The following is a 19,771-nucleotide window of genomic DNA, read 5'->3' on the forward strand; positions in this document are numbered from 1 at the left end:
TCACCTCACACCTGTCAGAATGGCTATCATCAAAAAAGACCACAAATAACAAATGTTGGTTAGGATGTAGAGAAAAGGGAAACCTTGTACACTGCTGGTGGGAATATAAATTGGTGCAGCCATTATGGAAAACAGTATGGTGGTTTCTCAAAAAAACAAAAATAGAACTGTCACATGACCCAGCAATTCCACTCCTGGGTATTTAACCGGAAAAAAAGAGAAAATACTAATTAGAAAAGACACATGCACCCCAATGTTCATAGCAGCATTATTTACAATAGCCAATATATGGAAGCAATCTAAGTGTCCATCAACAGATGAATGGATAAAGATGTGGTGTATATATATACCACTCAGCCATAAAAAAGAATGAAATTCTGCCATTTGCAACAACATAGATAGACTTGGAGGGTGTTATGCTAAGTGAAATAAGTAAGAGAGAGAAAGACAAATACTATATGATATCACATATGTGGAATCTAAAAATTAAAACAACTAGTGAATATAACAAAAAAGAAACAGACACAGATATAGAGAACAAATTAGTGGTTACCAGTGGGGAGAGAGAAGGGGTGGCAGGAGAGGGGTAGGGGATCAGGAGGTACGAACTACTACGTATAAAGCAAATAAGCTACAAGGATATATTGTACAGCACAGGGAATGCAGCCAATATTTTATAATAACTATTAATGGAGTATAACCTTTAAAATTTTTGAATCACTATGTTGTACACCTGAAACATATATTGTATATCAACTATACTTCAATACAAAAAATAAGAACTTAGACCCAAACATCTCCAGTTCCACTCCATGAATCTGGAAGGATATAAAAGATCTGAACAACTGTTAATAATTGACATATACAGGACACCACAGCCAATGACAACAAAGTAAACTTTTTGAAATGCATATAGAACATTTACCAAAATTAGCTATATCCAGAGCTATAGAGTAAGCTTAATAACTTTCAAAGAACCGAAATAATTCAGAGCATATCCTCTGATCATAGTAGAAATATGTGATATCATAAATAACAGTATGATAATTAGAAAATCCAGAACTGCTGGGAAATTTAGTACATCATTAAATAACAGAAGGATCAATGTAGAAATCAAATTAGAAACTGAATGATAATGAGCATAAAATATATCAAAACTAGGGGGTACAGCCAAAGCAGTCCTTAAAGAAACTTTTATGTTGGGAAAAGCAAAAGCTGAAATTCAATAACCTCAGCCTGGACTTCCCTGGTGGCGCAGTTGTTAAGAACCCACCTGCCAATGCAGGGGACACGTCGGGTTTGATCCCTGGTCCAGGAATATCCCACATGCCGAGGAGCAACGAAGCCCGTGTGCCACAACTACTGAAGCCCGAGCGCCTAGAGCCCATGCTCTGCAACAAGAGAGGCTGCCACAATGAGAAGCCCAAGCACCGCAACGAAGAGTAGCCCCCGCTCTCAGCAACTAGAGAAAGCCCGCGCACAGCAACGAAGACCCAACGCAGCCAACAAAATAAATAAATTTATTTTTTAAAATTACCTCAGATTTCATCTTTTTTTTTAAGATTTATTATTTATTTATTTTTGGCTGCATTGGGTCTTTGCCGCTGCACCAGCTTTCTCTAGTTGTGGTGAGTGGGGCACTCTTCGTTGCAGTGTGCAAGCTTCTCATTGTGGTGGCTTCTCTTGTTGTGGAGCATGGGCTATAATAGTTGTGGCACTCAGGCTCAGTAGTTGTGGCTCACGGATTCTAGAGAGCAGGCTCGGTAGTTCTGGAGCACAGGCTTAGTTGCTCCATGGCATGTGGAATCTTCCCGGACCAGGGCTTGAACCCGTGTCCCCTGCATTGGCAGGCAGATTCTTAACCACTGCGCTACCAGGGAAGTCCTCAGATTTCATCTTAAGTAACTAGAAAAAGAGGAACAAATAAAACCCAAGGCAGCAACGAAAAGGAAAAAAAAAAAGGAAGTACAGAAAACAAACCCAGAAAATTAATGTACAAAAAAATATATATTAATAACCAAGAGTTGGTTGTTAGAAAACATTTTAAAAACTGATATACACCTAGAAAAATTAATCAAGAATAAAGAGAGAAGGGGACTTCCCTGGCGGTCCAGTGGTTAAGATTCCACACTTCCAGTGCAGGGGGCACAGGTTCCATCCCTGGTCGGGGAAATAAGATCCCACATGCCACGCCATGCAGCCCCAAAAATAATAGATAGATTTTTTTTAAAAAAGGACATCACTACAGATCTTATAGACATTGAAAGTATTAAAACATGGTTATGAACAATTTTATGCAACTAAATTTCACAATTTAGGTTAAAATAGGCAAATTCCTTGAAAAACACAACTCTCCAAATGAACAGGAGAAGATACAGACAATCAAGTTTTGGTCACGGTAAGCTGAAATAAAATGAGGTAAGAAATATCCCCTTATATTAACACATATATGTGGACTGCAGAAAAATGGTACAAATCAAGTGGTTTGCAAGGCAGAAATAGAGACACAGATGTAGAGCACAAGCATATGGACACCAAGTGGGGAAAGCAGGGAGGGTTGGGGGGGGAATGAATTGGAAGATTGGGGTACCAAATTGTACACTCTAAATATATGCAGTTTCTTGTAAAACATAAAAAGAAAAAAAGTTAAAAAAAAAAGAAATATCCCCTCATCCTCTATTTTCTGTAAATAAGCATGTAGAATTGATATTTCCTCCTTAAATGTTAGATAGCATTCACTGGTGAAGCCATCTGGGCCTGGAGTTTTTTGTGGGGGAATGTTGTTGAATCCAATTTCTTTAACACTTATGGAACAATTAACTATTTCTTCTAATGTCAATCTTAGTCATTTTATTTTCAGGGAACTTGCCCATTTTATGTAAGATATCAAATTATTCAAGCTGTTTATTGTATTTACTTATTATCCTTCATATATCTGTAGGATATATATGTGGTGATGTCCTAATTTTTATTCCTGGTGTTAGTGATTTGAATTCTCATTTTTTCTCTTGATCAGTCCTACTAGAAATTTTTCAATTATATTGACCTTTGAAATGATTAGTAAAACTTATTTCATGAAAAAAATTGTGGCTACATACTGTCATACACTTCAGGTAGGAATGCAAAATAATACAAGACCTATGGAGAACAATTTGGCAATATTCATTGAAATTACAAATGCACACATACCCCTTGACTCAGCAATTTCATTTCTGGAAATGTGCAAAACAATGCATATATGACTATTCATTACAGCATTTTGATAGCTAGAAACTGAAGACAACCCAAGAATAAATAAATTATGGTATATACACAGAAACGAATGCTCAGGAAGTGTATAAAAAAGAATGAGGAAGCTCTCTATGTATTGATTTGTAAAGATTTCCAAGATATATGGTTAATAAAGCAAGATGCAAAGCAGTGTATCTAGTATGCTACCTTTTGTGTAAGAAAGGGGGGAATATGTATTCATACTTGCTTGTACACGCATAAAGGTATTCTGGACACAATAAACTAACAAAGATGGCTACAGAAGAAAACCCAAGCTCTTTGGCCTGGAATACCAGCCAACATCCTTCTAAGATATGCTTTGAAGCCAGATTGCCTGCCACTTACTTTGGTCAAATTACTGTTTCTTCACCTGCAACACAGGATAATAGTACCTATCCTCATAGAGTTATGAGGATAAAATGGATTAATGGAGCGTCTGGCACATAGTTAACATTTAATAAACACTAGCTCATTTATCATCACAATTATCTAGCTCTAGCCTACCTTTCCACCTACATGCTCAATAATTTCCCTACAGCTGTGGCTTTCAAGCCCAGCTGCATGTTAGGATCACCTGGGAGAATTTTTTTTTTTAAATACTGAGGCCTGGACACCGCCCCCAGAGACCGTATAAATTGGAATCTCTAGGGAAGTGGGTTAGTGGAGCTCAGGCATTGACATTTTTAAACAGCGCCCCAGATGATTTTGATCATGCCTACCAGATTAATTTCCTCTATGCACCTGACATGTCAGGCTCATTCCTGCCTCCACAACTTTGCTCACACTATCCCCCCTCCCACTCCCACCCTGTCTTGGGAAGCCTTTTCCATCCCACATCCCTGCCTATTGAATTTCTGCTCATCTTCCAAGACCTAATTTAGATGCCCTCTCCTCCATAAGGACCTTGCTGTTCTCCGCACACTCCTCCCTTTGATGATTTCCTGCTACCTACAGGTAAAGTTCTCCCCCAACACATATTTATTCCCTTTGCTTGTATCATACCAAACTATTTGCCCTTCTGCCACCGCACTTATGCCTGAGGCTTTGCACATGCTTTTCCAAACCCCCAGCCTCAACCATACCCTTAACCAACTCCTAGTCATCCTTCAAGATGCAGCTCATGCAGCACTCCTGTGAAGCCTACTCTGAGCCCCTCTGCTAGTCTCCCTGAGGTAGAGTTAGGTAGTCTCTGCCCTCTGTTCCCTCACACTTTGGACTTATTTCTAACACTCAGCACATTGTGTTAATTGTCATATATTTGTCTGGGTTGCCAATTAGTCTGAGCTTCTGGAGAGCAAGTATTGTGATTTTTCCATCTCTCTTACTTCCCTATAGCACAGATCCTGCACAAAGGAAGTACTTAGAGAATGTTTGACAAATTCTATTACTCTATGGGGATTTACTGGTATTCATTCTGAAAATTGCTGGTCTCCCCTTCAAGTTAAAGCCCTGATAACTGAACAAAATAATCTAAGACTAGTATGAGCAGCACTGAGGAAACCGGATTATATCACCTATTTCATTTTAGCCCTTTTCTGTCCATAGACTCTAGGGCTAAGATCTCAATACCTTATTTACCTTGTATTATCAAGCCAGGCTTTGAGGTCTAAGATCTTATTAAGATTAACAAGCCAGCCTTTGAGTACCGCCCCCTCAACCAATTCACTGCCTGACAAATTGCTTTGCTTACTCAATGGTCCTCACCTAGGCTATACATTAGAAAATCAGCTGGGGAGCCTTTCAACATCCTGCTGCTCAGAATGCCTGGCAGGCCCGTTACATTAGAATCTCTGGGGGTGGGTCCCAGGCATCAGTGTTTCTTGAAGCTCCCCAAGCAATCCCAAAGAGCAGTCAAGGTTGAGAGTCACTGGTAGATTTAAAGAAATACAGCTGCCACCACTGGCTCTGCCCTTTTATTTTTTCCTCCCATGTCCTACCCTTCCTTCCTACCCTTGTCTCCACATTCCTCTCTTCTCCCTTCCACTGGCTTGTTCTCCAGGCATTCGTACTTGTTGCCTTTTTTTTTTTTTTTTTTGGCTGTGTTGGGTCTTCGTTGCTGTGTGTGGGTTTTCTCTAGTTGTGGTGAGTGGGGGCTACTCTTCGTTGCAGTGCGTGGGCTCTAGGCACACAGGCTTCAGTAGTTGTGGCATGTGGGCTCAGTAGTTGTGGCTCTCGGGCTTAGTTGCTCCGTGGCATGTGGGATCTTCCTGGACCAGGGATCAAACCCATGTCCCCTGCATTGGCAGGTGGATTCTTAACCACTGCGCCACCAGGGAAGCCCCATACTTATTGCCTTGATATGACCCACAAGGCAACTGAATAGTGGAAACCACACTGAGCTGGGAAGGCCGGCAGTGAGCCTGGGCCTCTGCCCTTTGTGGTCTTGGCCCTTCACTCTGGATCTTCATTTCCTCTTGAGTCGAATGGGGGATCATAACTCTTATTCTGCTTCTTAAGAAGCTTGTGTGAGGAGCACAGGAAATAACAGACCCTAAAGTTCTTTGGGTGCTGGAGAGCACTGTGGAGATGTAGGGAATATCTAGGGCTGCATGACCAGCATAGGGGCCATACAGTGTTAATACCACTCATGCAAAACAAGACTATATCAGGGGCTTCCCTGGTGGCGAAGTGGTTAAGAATTCGCCTGCCAATGCAGGGAACACAGGTTCGAGCCCTGGTCCAGGAAGATCCCACATGCCACGGAGCAACTAAGCCCGTGTGCCACAACTACTGAAGCCCGCACGCCTAGAGGCCATGCTCCACAACATGAGAAGCCACCACGAGAAGCCTGCGCACTGCAATGAAGAGTAGCCCTGCTCTCTGCAACTACAGAAAGCCCACGCACAGCAATGAAGACCCAACGCAGCCAATAAATAAATAAATAAAATAAATAAAAAGACTATATTAGGAATTGCCTGGCAGTCCAGTGGTTAGGAGTCTGAGCTTCCATTGCAGGGGGCATGGGTTTGATCCCTGGTCAGGGAACTAATATCCTGCAAGCCACGCAGTGTGGCAAAAAAAAAAGAAAAAGACTATATCATGTTTGCAAAATAATGAGACAGTTATGGATACATTCATATAAAGTTGAAGAACAAAACACGTATGGACATGAAAAACTCCAAATTTAGGACAGTGGTCACTGGGGCAGGGAAAGGATGCACCTGGGGAATTGCTGAGGGGGATTCAACTGTACTGTTAATGCTCTCTTTAAAAAACCAAATCTGGGGAGTTCCCTGGTGGTCCAGTGGTTAGGATTCGGTGCTTTCACTGCCGTGGCCCAGGTGCAATCCCTGGTCAGGGAACTGAGATCACACAAGCTGCATGGCGTGGCCAAAAGAAAAAATAATAAAATAAATAAAAAATTAAAAACCAAATCTGGAGTAACTATGACAAAATGTGAAGGTTTGATAAACTTGGGGGTGTTTTATACTATTCTCTATTTTTCCACACACTTGAAAAGAAGATAATAAAATAACTATACAACAGAAAGATATAAACATTTTTAAAGCAAAATAAATAAAAGAGATTTTTATCATCTTGCCCTAGCTTAGTTCTATTGTCCACCCTGGTATAGAATCAGGAAATGATAAATCTTGGAATTGACAGCTGCTTCAAATCCTTTTTGTAAAATAGAGATGTATAAATCAATAACAATAAATTTTTTACAAACTTGTCTGTTTCCTCTACCTGATTTTGGAGATGTTGCTGAGGACATTTTTGCATGCACTGCACCAAGTAATGAATGCACAATATGTTCCCTTGAAGGAAACGAAAGGAATGGGAGAGACAGACCCAGGAAGAGCCTGAAGGGCGAGAGGGGAGGGAGTGCAGGAGGAGGGGGAAGAGGAGTTCCTTCACCTGGATGAAGTTACCCTCAGATGTCAGTGGGTACCCAACTATCATCCTCTACCTTGTTCAGTTGCAACTGCAGTTTCTCTGTGGAGGGGTTGAACAATCCCACTGCGTGGCCAACTAGGGGCCCTGTAATAAGGTAACAAAGTCATTGTTCATGGTGCTCTTTTATAAGACAGCTGCTCAGTTTTTTCAATAACCTCAGAACTGATCTGCTACTCTGGCAACTACTAGCTCAGGGCCTGGCATACAAGCTGCAGCTTGCCCGACTAGCACTTTCATTCAATTTAGACAAAGGTGCCCTTCTGAACAGAGGCAGCTCCTCTGGCTCAGTGTGACTAGCTTGTGATTATTAGAAAAAGCCCCCCTTCTCTCCTGGATGGCACAGCCCTGCACCAGGATACACTGCACAGAATATAGGAACTGAATATAGGAACAGTTGACTTTAAGATCCCCTATCCTGAAAAGACAGTCTCTTCAGCAAATGGTGTTGGGAAAGTTAGACAGCCACATGTAAATCAATGAAGCTAGAATACACCTTCACACCATACACAAAAATAAACTCAAAATGGCTTAAATGTAAGACAAGACACCATAAAACTCCTAGAAGAGAACAAAGACAAAACATTCTCTGACATAAATTGTACCAAGGTTTTCTTAGGTCAGTCTCCCAAGGCAATAGAAATAAAGGCAAAAACAAACAAATGGGGGACTTCCCTGGTGGTGCAGTGGTTAAGATTCCACGCTCCCAATGCAGGGAGCCAGGGTTCGATCCCTGGTCAGGGAACTAGATCCCACATGCATGCCACAACTAAGAGTTTGCATGCCATAACCAAGGAGTCAGTGAGCTGCAACTAAGGAGGTTCCTCAAAAAACTAAAAATAGAGTTGCCTTATGATCCAGCAGTCCCACATCTGGGCATACACTGAGACAAAACTATAATTTGAAAAGATACGTGCACCCCTATGTTCATAGCAGCACTATTTACAATAGCCAAGACATGGAAACAACCAAAATGTCCATCAACAGATGGATGAAGAAAATGTGGTATATATGTATGTATGTATATACACAATGGAATATTATTCAACCATTAAAAGGAATGAAATAATGCCATTTGCAGTAACACAGATGGACCTAGAGATTATCATACTAAGTGAAGTAAGTCAGAAAGAGGAAGATAGCTCCTTCCCGGCTGGAACCATGGAGGGTGCAGAAGAGAAGAAAAAGGAGGTTCCTGCTGTGCCAGAAACCCTTAAGAAAAAGCGAAAGAATTTTGCAGAGCTTAAGATCAAGCGCCTGAGAAAGAAGTTTGCCCAAAAGATGCTTCAAAAGGCAAGAAGGAAACTTATCTATGAAAAAGCCAAGCACTATCACAAAGAATACAGGCAGATGTACAGAACTGAAATCTGAGTAGCTAGGATGGCAAGAAAAGCTGGCAACTTCTATGTACCTGCGGAACCCAAATTGGCTTTTGTCATCAGGATCAGAGGTATCAATGGTGTGAGCCCAAAGGTTCGAAAGGTGCTGCAGCTTCTTCGCTTCTCAGATCTTCAATGGCACCTTTGTGAAGCTCAACAAGGCTTCAATTAACATGCTGAGAATCGTGGAACCATACATTGCATGGGAGTACCCAAACCTGAAGTCAGTAAATGAATTAATCTACAAGCATGGTTATGGCAAAATCAACAAGAAGCGAAATTGTCCTGACAGATAACGCGTTGATTGCTCAATCTCTTGGCAAATATGGCATCATCTGCATGGAGGATCTGACTCATGAGATCTATACTGTTGGAAAATGTTTCAAAGAAGCAAACAACTTCCTGTGGCCCTTCAAATTGTCTTCTCCACGAGGGTGAATGAAGAAAAAGACCACTCATTTTGTAGAAGGTGGAGATGCTGGCAATAGGGAAGACCAGATCAACAGGCTTATTAGAAGAATGAACTAAGGTGAGCAGCTACATCCTGAAAGAAGTTTACTTAATACTGGAGTAAAAGTGCCTTAAATGCTGATAAGGGTTTGGTTGAGTTCTAAGCAGTATTTAGAGGTGGGGGAAGGAATCAACCATCTTATATGATCGTAGTTGGTTTGGTTTCTCCTTTTGAGGATATTTATTTTTTATTTTTTTCTTTGAGAACTTTTATTGAGATACAATTGACATACAATAAACTGCATATATTTAAAGTGTAAAAAAAAGAGAAAGATAACACAGGATATCACTTATATGTGGAATCTAAAATATGATACAGGACTTCCCTCGTGGTGCAGGGGTAAAGAATCCGCTTGCCAATGCAGGGGACACGGGTTCAATTCCTGGGCCACGAAGATCCCACATGGCGCAGAGCAACTAAGCCCATGCGCCACAACTAAGAGCCTGCGCTCTAGAGCCTGTGTGCCACAACTACTGAAGCCCTCCCTGGTGCCTAGAGCCCATACTCCGCAACAAGAGAAGCCACCGCAATGAGAAGCCCTCGCACTGCAACGAAGAGTAGCCCCCACTTGCCACAACTAGAGAAAGACCGTGTGCAGCAATGAAGACCCAACACAGCCAAAAATAAATAAATAAAATTTAAAAATTAAAAATAAATAAAATACGATACAAATCAACACATCTATGAACCAAAAACAGACTCACAGATATAGAGAACAGACTTGTGGTTGCCAAGGCAGGGGTGGGGGCGGAGAGGAAAGGACTAGGAGTTTGGGATTAGCGGGTGCAAACTATTATATATAGGATGGATAAACGACAAGGTCCTACTGTACAGCACAGGGAACTATATTCAATATCCTGTGATAAACCATAACGGAAAAGAAAATGAAAAGACTATACATGTATAACTGAGTCACTTTGCTATACAGCAGAAATTAAACACAACATTGTAAATCAACTATACTTCAATTTTAAAATAAAGTGAGAAAGTTAAAAAAAATGCCCCCCATCCTCACCCCCTCAGCACAAGGTGTCCTCCTGTACAGGGAAAACTCGCACACCTTTATGGGGCAGTACTGCTGGCACATAATAAGTGCTTGTGATTTGGCCCCTGACTGTCCCCAAGACCTCAGACTTCAATTGTCCCACCTTCCCCTGCTATCATACACTGCTTTCGCTGCATGTTACCTGCAATCCCGGGCACAGGCCTTCACTCTGGCCCTGGCCAAGAGGAGCCTGGTCCTGCCTCAGGGCTTTTCATTTGCTCTCCACCCCCCCATATACACACCCCCTGCCCCCATTGCTTTCTTTCCTTCCCAAACCTTTGCAGATCAGGGTTCTCAGTTCACCAATATGGTCAATCCCTTCTCCAAGTCTCCCAGGCCTTCAATACCCTCACTACCCGTGAAAGTCTTATTTACAAGTTTATTGATTCCACCTCCCTAGAGAACTGCAAAGGGAATACTCTCCACAGGGAACACTCCATTCAAACATCACCACCACCACCCCAAACCCTGTACTAAGGGACTTGCCCAAATTTTACCCTGACTTCTAACAGCCTACGCCTCAGTGCCTAGGATGACCCAGCCCCCTTTTGAGTTCCTGTCTGAAAAAGCTCAAGGCTGTCAAAAGAAGCTACCATTTGTTCTAGTCAACACCAGATGATAGGCCCCTGACCTCCCTTTCTTAGAGCATTTACTAAAAAGGGCTTACAGTTGTGAATTCCTCTGTCTCTTTGAGATGTATACATATCTCCTAGGACTCAGAAACGTCTTTCTCAAGGTCCTGAGAGCCATTCCTCTGAAATGTGATCATCAAGGAAGGATAGGGCCTCCTCTTCCTCCCAGTGACTGTGAGAGGATAGAACAATCCTAATAATAGCCAGCTAACAGACACAGCTGGCTTAATTGTAAGCCAATAGGGTAGGGGTTCCCTGGTAGAAAAGAACCAGATACAGCTTTTTGACATGAGAAGCTAGTTTATTACACCAGTCAGAATGGCCATCATTAAAAAGTCTACAGATAACAAATGCTGGAGAGGGTGTGGAGAAAAGGGAACCCTCCTACACTGTTGGTGGGAATGTAAATTGGTGCAGCCACTATGGAAAACAGTGTGGAGGTTCCTTAAAAAACTAAAAAGAGCTCTCACCTTCTGAGATGGCCTACTCTATCTATGGAGTATGTATCTCCCTGAATAAATCTGCTTTCACTCAAAACCAAAAAACTAAAAAGAGTTGCCATATGATCCAGTAATCCCACTCCTGGGCATATATTCAGAGAAACAGCAGCACTATTTACAATTGCCAAGACATGGAAGCAACCTAAATGTTCATTGACAGATGAATGGACAAAGAAGATGTGGTATATGTATACAATGGAATATTACTCAGCCATAAAAAAAGAATGAAATAATGCCATTTGCAGCAACATGGATGGACCCAGAGATTATCATACTAAGTGAAGTAAATCAAGAGAAAGATGGAATTCTCTGGCAGTCCAGTGGTTAGGACTTGGCGCTTTCACTGCTGGGGGCCCAGTTTCGATCCCTGGTCAGGGAACTAAGATCCCAGAAGCCACATGGCATGCCAGAAAAAAACAGAAAGACAAATACCGTATGATATCACTTATATGTGGAATGTGACATAAAATATGACACAAGCGAACTTATCTACAAAACAGAAACAGACTCACAGACATAGAGAACAGACTTGTGGTTGCCAAGGGGGAATAGGGGTGGGGGAAGGAAGGACTAGGAGTTTGGGATTAACAGATGCAAACTATTATATATAGGATGGATAAACAACAAGGTCCTACCGTATAGCACCATGAGCTATAGTCAATATTCTACAATATACCACAATGGAAAAGAATATGAAAAATATATGTATATATGTATAACTGAATCATTTTGCTGTACACCAGAAACTAACACAACATTGTAAATCAACTATACTTCAATAAATAAAAGAGAGAGAGACGCCATTTTAGGCCTAAGCCATTTTGTGATCTAAGCCTAGGCACAATGCTTGCCCTTGAACAGGTCTCAGCAATAACGATCTTAAGGCAACAAAAGAACAAACAAGAGAAGTAATAATAGCAAAGATAATAAATCAGTGGTAAAGACTCCCAGTTCTGCTTCAAGGGTAAAAATTAGACTGAAGCACTTTCTTGAGCTGTTTTGCAGAATTCAACCCCTGCTCAAGTGCTCAACCACCAGATCAACTGGAACCTAAAGGGATGATGATGTTGACCTTTGCTGACGTCATGACTTCAACTATAGCTTGGACTCTGACGACCTTTGCCCCAATTCTATGCTGAATTCTCCTCTGCTCAAGCCCCTCCATGGATATGCATACACTGCCCAATCCCCTTCATGAATATTTATATACCCTTAGCTTAAAACTTCCCCAATTTTGGGGGGAGACACTGCTTTGTGAAAAATCCTCAGTGTTCTCCTTACTTGCTGCAAGTAATAAATCCTTCCTTCTCCTGCTTGTTGACTTGGTTGTATCTTTTGGCTCAACACCCACCAAGAGGCAAACTAGTTTTTGAATAACATAATCACTCTTACACCAACCAACCCTCTTACCTGCTTTCTGTAATTTTTCACTTCCCTCACTCTACTTGAGCCCCTGCTTGCTCCTCCTCCCTCCTCTCATTTGCCCTTTAAAACACCCTGCACAAATTACAACGGGGCTCACCTCTTTCCCCTACCGTCAGTAGTTACTGCACAAAATCTCTTTTCACTGCTTTAACTAACCTCTTTCCCCTACTGTCAGTAGTTACTAAACAAAATCTGTTTTCACTGCTTTAACTAAAGTCCAGCTTTGTTGATCTTTGACACTCTCACCATCACCCTCCCTCAGAGACTCCAGGACAGGGACCATTGTCTGTTTTGTTCACTGCTGAATCCTAAGTGTCTCCAAGAATGACTGGCACAACAAACATTTGCTCAATGAACAAATAAACGTTTGTTAAAATGCATGTAGTAAAAAAAAAACCCTGTTGGGCTGCACCCTGCCCCACAGGCCTACAAGCCCTGTGCTTGCCCAGCTTCAAGACCGAAGAAAGAGCCCAGAGTCCAAGACAGAGGCATCAGTGGTTTAATAGATAATCACTTACACGTCTGAAGCAAGGTCCTGGAGTGACATCCCACCGTGTGCTGCGGATGGCGGGCAGGACATGGCTGCAGTCTTCGCTCCAGGGGAAGGGGAGATTGCCAGTTATAGGGCGAATTGACGTCAGGTTGGCTCATCAGTTACCAAGGAAACTAGCAGAGGAGCACACCCCTCACTGCCCCACTGATAAGAACATTCGTCAGTAGCTGGGGCCTGGGGCAAGTATGTAGGAAGGTTAGTCATGTGAGTAGGATATAGGTGAAGCCGGCACTGGTCAAGCAGGGGACATACAGAGAGCAAGAGAACTGCCATGTTGAGCGGTCTGACCATACAGACCCCAAGGTTGGGAGATAGGAGACCCAGATTTTAGTCTCATCATTTGTCTTCGTTAACTTGTTACCTGAGTCAAGTTGCTTCATCAACTTGGTCCAACTACTATCTGTGTAATCTGGGGCAGGATATGGAACCTCTCTGTTTCAGTTTCCAAGCTATCCCTTCTTCACAGGATTGTTGGGAAACTGAAATGGCATGAGAGAAATAGAACAATGTGAGAGTAGGTGCTCAGGAAATGAGTTCCAAGCTTGACCTTTTACTGGGTCTCTCTTATCTGGTCTCTTACACAGTGCCTATAGCTTGTGCTCTTAGGAGTGCAGACTCTGGAGCCAGACTGCCTTGAATGTGAAGTCCCGCTTTGCTCCTTACTAGTTATGTGACTTTGGAAAGTGGCTTAACTTCTCAGCATTCACTTTATCTGTAAACTGGAGATGATGGTAATCCCTTCCTCATAGGGTTGGTTGTCGGTGAGGACTAACAAAGTAAATACATTCAGAGCAGAACGTCATATATAAGTGTTAAATAGTATGATTGGGTCTAGGGATCCTCATTCATAAGAAGTATCAGGCTTTAAGGTCCCTGGAGCCTCTGTGACTTCACACTTGCAGCTGGAGCAGCCAAAGTTTCCCCTCTCTTTCCTTACAGGGGTCTGGGGGTCAGAGGTCAGAGTCATTAACCCAGTCTCCCACTGGGCCAATTCTCACCTCCTTCAGTCTTCACTGCCTGATCTGTGGTCTGAAGTCACTCTTCTGGGCGCTGGCTGGGCGTGTCTGGGGGGGGAGGGGAGTCTTCCTCGACCTCAGTGGCCAATGAGGAAGCAGCGGTTTTCCCAGGCCACAGAGACAGCTCCACAGTAATTCTTTTTAACCCCACCCTGCCCCAGGGACCCCCTTTTCGATTCAGAGTCCCCAGAGTGTGGAACGAGCCCCTGGAACTGACTAAAAGACTGGGGGTTGTGTCCGGCGCCATCTCTGTCCAAATTTAGCTTTTCTTCGGGGGGATGATCTGGGGTCCACTGGACCTAAGATTGAGTCCCTTTTAGTGCATGGAGATGTGAGGACGGGATCGAGAGGGGTTTCCTCTGGGTCTAACACACCCACCCCTTCCGTCTTCTGGTTTTCTGCCTCCCCAGGGGACTGCAAACTGCAATCCGGGAGAAAGGAGCAACCACAAGTGCCTGTCTACCTCCGAAGACTGCGCCTGCCTAAACCGCCCCGGGCTGCCGCACTTCTCCTCTCTCTGTGACCTGTTGCTGTCACACGCCGCTTTGTCCACATCTCGTAACATCCACCCCCTATGGGTCGGGCCGCAGTCCTCCCCTCAATCACACCGCCAGCTCCACAAGGCACTCTCCGACCCCACTGGGAGCAAGAGGTGAGCCGAAAGCGCATGCGCGGACAGCGTCTCTACAGAGGACAGCCCGACCCTCACTGGAGGGCCTGATAGGGGCGGATTGCTCATGCGCAGATGCAGTACACCGCTCCAGAACTGAAGATGGGCTGAGTGGGTGGTGACTAAACTAGACTTGTCCGTCTCTGCTCGCCCTGCCGCCCTCCTTCCTCTCCCTGGGTCTCGTCTTCCCACAATCAGTCAGGACTATAGAACAGCTCCGTGTTGAAATCTTAGTGTCAATCCTTCCGTTTAGCTAGCAACCCCTCTAATAAAGAAAAAGAATGAGTAACAAGCATATTGAATCTGTTGACTTGCTTAGAGTGGGTGCAGCCTGTACATTGCCAACCAATCCTTGGTTCCAGAGCAGGCGACTCTTCCAACCCACCTGGGAGTGGCAGAAATAAAAAGGGAACTTGCCCCCTGCCGATCCCCTTCGCTGGACTCTTTGGGTTCGCTCCTGCCGAGCCCCTTCGCCAGTCTCTTTGAGGGCCTGAGCCACCTTTGAGCTCCCTGTGGTGACGGATCGGGGTCTCCCCATTGTGTCCCATATCCCCGCCAATGGGACAGTCTCACATGGCACAAGTGGCCTAGGGTGGAGGGCACAAGCACTAAACACAACAGTTATTACTGACTGACCACCTTTTATGCCAGACGTGATACACTAGGATAAAGCGAGTTTTCCTATTCCCACTTGATGGCGGAGGAAACTGAGGCCGGAAGACGAAGAAGACTCGACCCAGGTCCCACAGCGGCCCCTTTAGTGGGTGCATGGTCAAGACTTATCATAGACAGTGCCTCTAAAGCCTCGCACCCAGAATGGGCACCCCTGCCCCGCGGACCCCCCACTTCTGGGTGTTGCCCAGTCACACTGGCGGGGGTTTCACAGTCACTGTCGCCCGGCCCGGGCTGACTCATCTCCCTCACACCCCTTTATTCTGTTACGAGTCTTTCCTAACTTGACCCGGGCTGACGCGGAGGGGATTTGGGGGCCCGGAGCATTGTTGGAGAAACTAGTCTAGGTCCCGGGCTGGAGAGCTGGCAGGCCCCTAGAGGGCTAGCTCCAGTGTCCGCCTCCGGCCTGGAGCAGGGCGGGGGTGCTCCGCGCCGCCTGGAGGAAGGGCGATGAGGAGCCCGGAGGGAGAAGAATGCTTCCACCCGCATTCCCGGAGCCTCCCTCCTCCCGGCTCCCGCCCCCTGAGTGCGGCGGCTGTCACTCTTCACTCCGGCGCCAGCTGGCTCCTGGTTCTCCGCCTTCATCCCTACCTGCTCCCTCTCCTGCCTTCCTACCGGCTGTCCACATCCCCTTCCCTTCTTTCCCCACTTTCTCCCTTGCTCCCGTCCTCCTTGCCTTCCTCGACCTCCATATCGCCAGAATACTGTCGTCTCCTTCCCACTCCTCCTCTCCAAACAAGCAAAAACCAAACCCAACTGGTAATATAATGGTTGCACTAAGCCTGCGGACGACTGCCAGCCTTTTAGTTGGCCTGCTGGGTGGATATGTAAACCATGAGGTAATTCTTCCAAGTCTGTGGAGGGAAGGTGACAAGTGGAACTGACCCTGTGTACTGATCACAACACATTGATTCCACCAAATGATGCAGGTTTATTGGGATGTCACACATACGCATTCATTCACTCAGCAAACTGCTGTCTGTTCTGCACCAGGTCCTGTATGGCAAATGAAAGATACAGAAATCAGAATATATCCCTGATCTCTCAAGAGGGTATGTATTGGTTCAGAGGTGGGCATAGAGAGCTGTGGGAGCCTGAGGAGGAATATCTCGGGGGTTATCTGTGGGGTAGGGTTGCCATATTTGGTCAACAAAAACAGAGGAGTCCCACTCAGATATGAATTTCAGATAAATAAATAATTTTAATTATTAAATAATATTAGTATAAGTATGTCCCAAGTAGTGCATGGGAGATATACTAAAAATATTTGTTTTTTAGTATTTTTTTGTATTTTTGTATATATTTGTGTGTTTGTATTTTTGTTTATTTGTTGTTTATCTGAAATTCAGATATCACTGAGCATCTTGTATCTCATCTGGCAGCACTACTGTGGGGGGTATCAAGTCACTTGTTGTTGCTGGAAAGTACAGTGTTATACAGGCTGAAGTCAGACAGTCAGAATGCAGCAACTTATGGAGAGCCCTAAAAGTGAGAGAGAACCACTCAAAGGGTTTAAAGCAAGGAGGGGGTAACATAATAAAATTTTAGTTTTAGGAAGAGATTTCTTCTGGCTTCTTGGAGGATCCTTTTAGGAGGGACAACAGTGGGACCTCACTAGTTATAATAGTATCAACAAGAGATTTGGGGTAGTGATAGTAGGAAGATAGGAGAGAGGAGGTCCCAGATTTAAGAAGTATGTAGGAGTTAGATCAACAGGATTTGGCAATTGATTAGATGGAGTGAGGAGGGCATCATTCCCAGGGTCCAGCTTGGGTGTCTGGGAAGATGGTATTGCTACCAACTGAGATAGAACAGATGTTGGAGGCAATGATTGAGTTTAGTTTAGGACATGTGTTGGAGGTGCCTAAGGGACATCTGGTGCCTAAGGGACAAGGCCAGCAAATGACTGGCTATCTCATTCTGAAATTCAATGAAGAAGGTGAGCCTTGAGATTGGGAAGTCTTCAGCAGAGAGGCAATATTGAAACCAGGAGATGGATGAGCTCCCCAGAAAAGGAACTCAGGGAGAAGGCCAAGAAGAAACAGGTAAGCAGGATGAACCAGGAAAGTAAGGTGTCATGGAAGCCAAGCCATGGTTCCAGGAGGGGGAAGTGATCAGCCATGTCAAATGCAGCCAGAAAGTTCTGATTACACAAAGGCTGAACAATGACCACTGATTTGGGCAAAGGTAAAGTCATCATGACCTTAGGCTGACATCGAACAGGCTCATTTAGACATCAGTCTCATTTATTCAAATGATAAACACTCAGCTAGTATGCGTCCTCAGCATTCTCTCAGATGTTCACCACAGTTCTCACATCCCACACACTCCTTCAGAATTTAAACCATTCATTCAAATTGTGCCCCGACTCATTCGGAAATTACAGGCACACATTCAGATGCTCTCCATACTCATCAGCTGGGGTCCTTTATATTTGCCAATGTCACCTCAGGGTTGGAGCTAGTGCAGCTCTGCCTTTGCAGGGATAACTGCAGGCACCCACAAGGGTTAAATGGGTTATCCTGTGGTTTTTATCTCCCAGGAGTGAAGACCACCTTTGTCCTTCTCTCACCTCCTGGTAGAGCTAATACCCCCTGGGTAATGCTGGATGTTGCTGGCTCTGGTGTCCCTGAGATGCCTTTTTGCTCACTTCTGGACTTCTGCATCCTAACTGATGAGTATCTGTTGTGTGCAAAAGTTCACTCTGTTTCCTATTTGGGGGTGGGGGCACAGCGTGTGGGGTTAGCTCCCAGGCCAGGGATCAAACCTGTGCCCCCTGCAGTGGAAGCGTGGAGTCTTAACCACTGGACCACCAGGGGAGTCCTGTTCCCTATTTTCTAATTATCTTGAGACAGAAGTGGGAACAGTAAAGAGAGGGGATGCTCAATGGCACAAATCCCCAAGGAAGTGGAAGGGGTTGGGATCAAGAGCCCAGTGGGAAGGGCAAGCCTCAAACAGGACCTTTCTTCTCTGAGACCCAAGGAAAGGAGAGTGTGGGTAGAGACAATGTTGGCAGTGAAAAGAGAGGAGGTCTTCACCTAATGGCCTCCATTTGCTTTAAATGCAGTAGTTCTTAACCCAGGGTCCACAGCCCTTTCAGTCTGTAGAGAGAATTCAAGGAGCCCATGGACCGGGGCGGTGGGGGGGGGGGGGGCGGATTGCATCTTTGTTTTCACTATCACTAACAGATATGTAGCATGTCCTTCTAGGGGATGTGGATAACAAACTACAGTAGTATTAGCAGTCCCTGTGGCTTTGTCACCAATAGAAATCAGATTTTCATAGCATATCATGGTTGTTGCAGATCTCTCAAAATTGCATCACTATTTTGAAATCATGGTAGTCACTAGACCTGTAGATAGAGTTTGGGATTTAATGTATTAACAAAGAAGCAATTATATAACTACATTACAGATGTCTTTCTTATTTTGGTAATTGTGTTTCTTTTGTAATCCTTATTTATCTTATGCATGCATTATTCTGGTAAGGGGTTCCTTAGACTTCACCAGATTGCCAGAAGTGTCCTTAGCATAAAAAAGGCTAAGAGACACTACTCTGAAGAGTAACAGTAGATAACATTTACATACCTCTTCCTAAAGGCCAGGTACTGTTCTAAGTACCTTTTTCTTTTTCTTATGTAGTTGTTAACTCATTTATTCCTAACAACCCTACAAGGGAGGTGCTTTGATTATACCCATTTTATGGAAAAGGATAATGAGGCACAACAGTCTGGGGACTTCCCTGGTGGTTAAGTGGTAAAGAATCTGTCCTGCAATGCAGGGGTTGTGGGTTCCATCCCCAGTTGGGGAACTAAGATCCCACATGCTGCAGGGCAACTAAGCCTGCATGCCACAAATTACAGAGCCCGCATGCTGCAACTAAGACCCTCAGCAGCCAAAAATAAACAAACAAACAAACTCAGACCTCTGGCTTCAGAATCTGTGCTGAAAAGTCAAGGAGGTGAATTGGTAGAATGCCAAGGGGTAAATGGGTTGAGGGCACTGAAAGGCCCACAGATCAATAGGGTTCAAGGAGATAAAAGAAGTCGTGTAGAGGAGAAGACCCAAGGTGACTGGAAGAATATGATCAGAGTGAGAGACGTTGGTGTGTAGATGTGGAAGAGTCATTCCAGGGCATGATAAGGTTAACAATGCGGTTTAGACAGAGGTGGTTAAAGTAGAGAGGAGGTCCCTGGAGCTGAGTA

The 19,771-nt window shown here is 44.2% G+C and overlaps 1 long non-coding RNA gene and 1 pseudogene across 1 annotated transcript in view; one reads left to right on the top strand and one right to left on the bottom strand.

The window, feature by feature from the left end:
- The window catches only part of LOC130842067 (uncharacterized), a 29,465-nt gene extending 14,788 nt beyond the window's left edge, over positions 1-14,677 (bottom strand). Inside the window, exons 1-2 of the long non-coding RNA XR_009050338.1 lie at positions 14,208-14,677; positions 13,175-13,245 (exon numbers count right to left, since the gene is read on the bottom strand). This is a non-coding gene — a long non-coding RNA (uncharacterized LOC130842067). The remainder of the gene's footprint in view (positions 1-13,174; positions 13,246-14,207) is intronic.
- Positions 8,326-9,071, top strand: LOC130842066 (60S ribosomal protein L7-like; annotated as a pseudogene).
- Positions 14,678-19,771: the final 5,094 nt, after the last annotated feature.

The sequence above is a fragment of the Hippopotamus amphibius genome, chromosome X (assembly GCF_030028045.1).
Source record: "Hippopotamus amphibius kiboko isolate mHipAmp2 chromosome X, mHipAmp2.hap2, whole genome shotgun sequence".
Lineage (NCBI taxonomy): Eukaryota > Metazoa > Chordata > Mammalia > Artiodactyla > Hippopotamidae > Hippopotamus > Hippopotamus amphibius.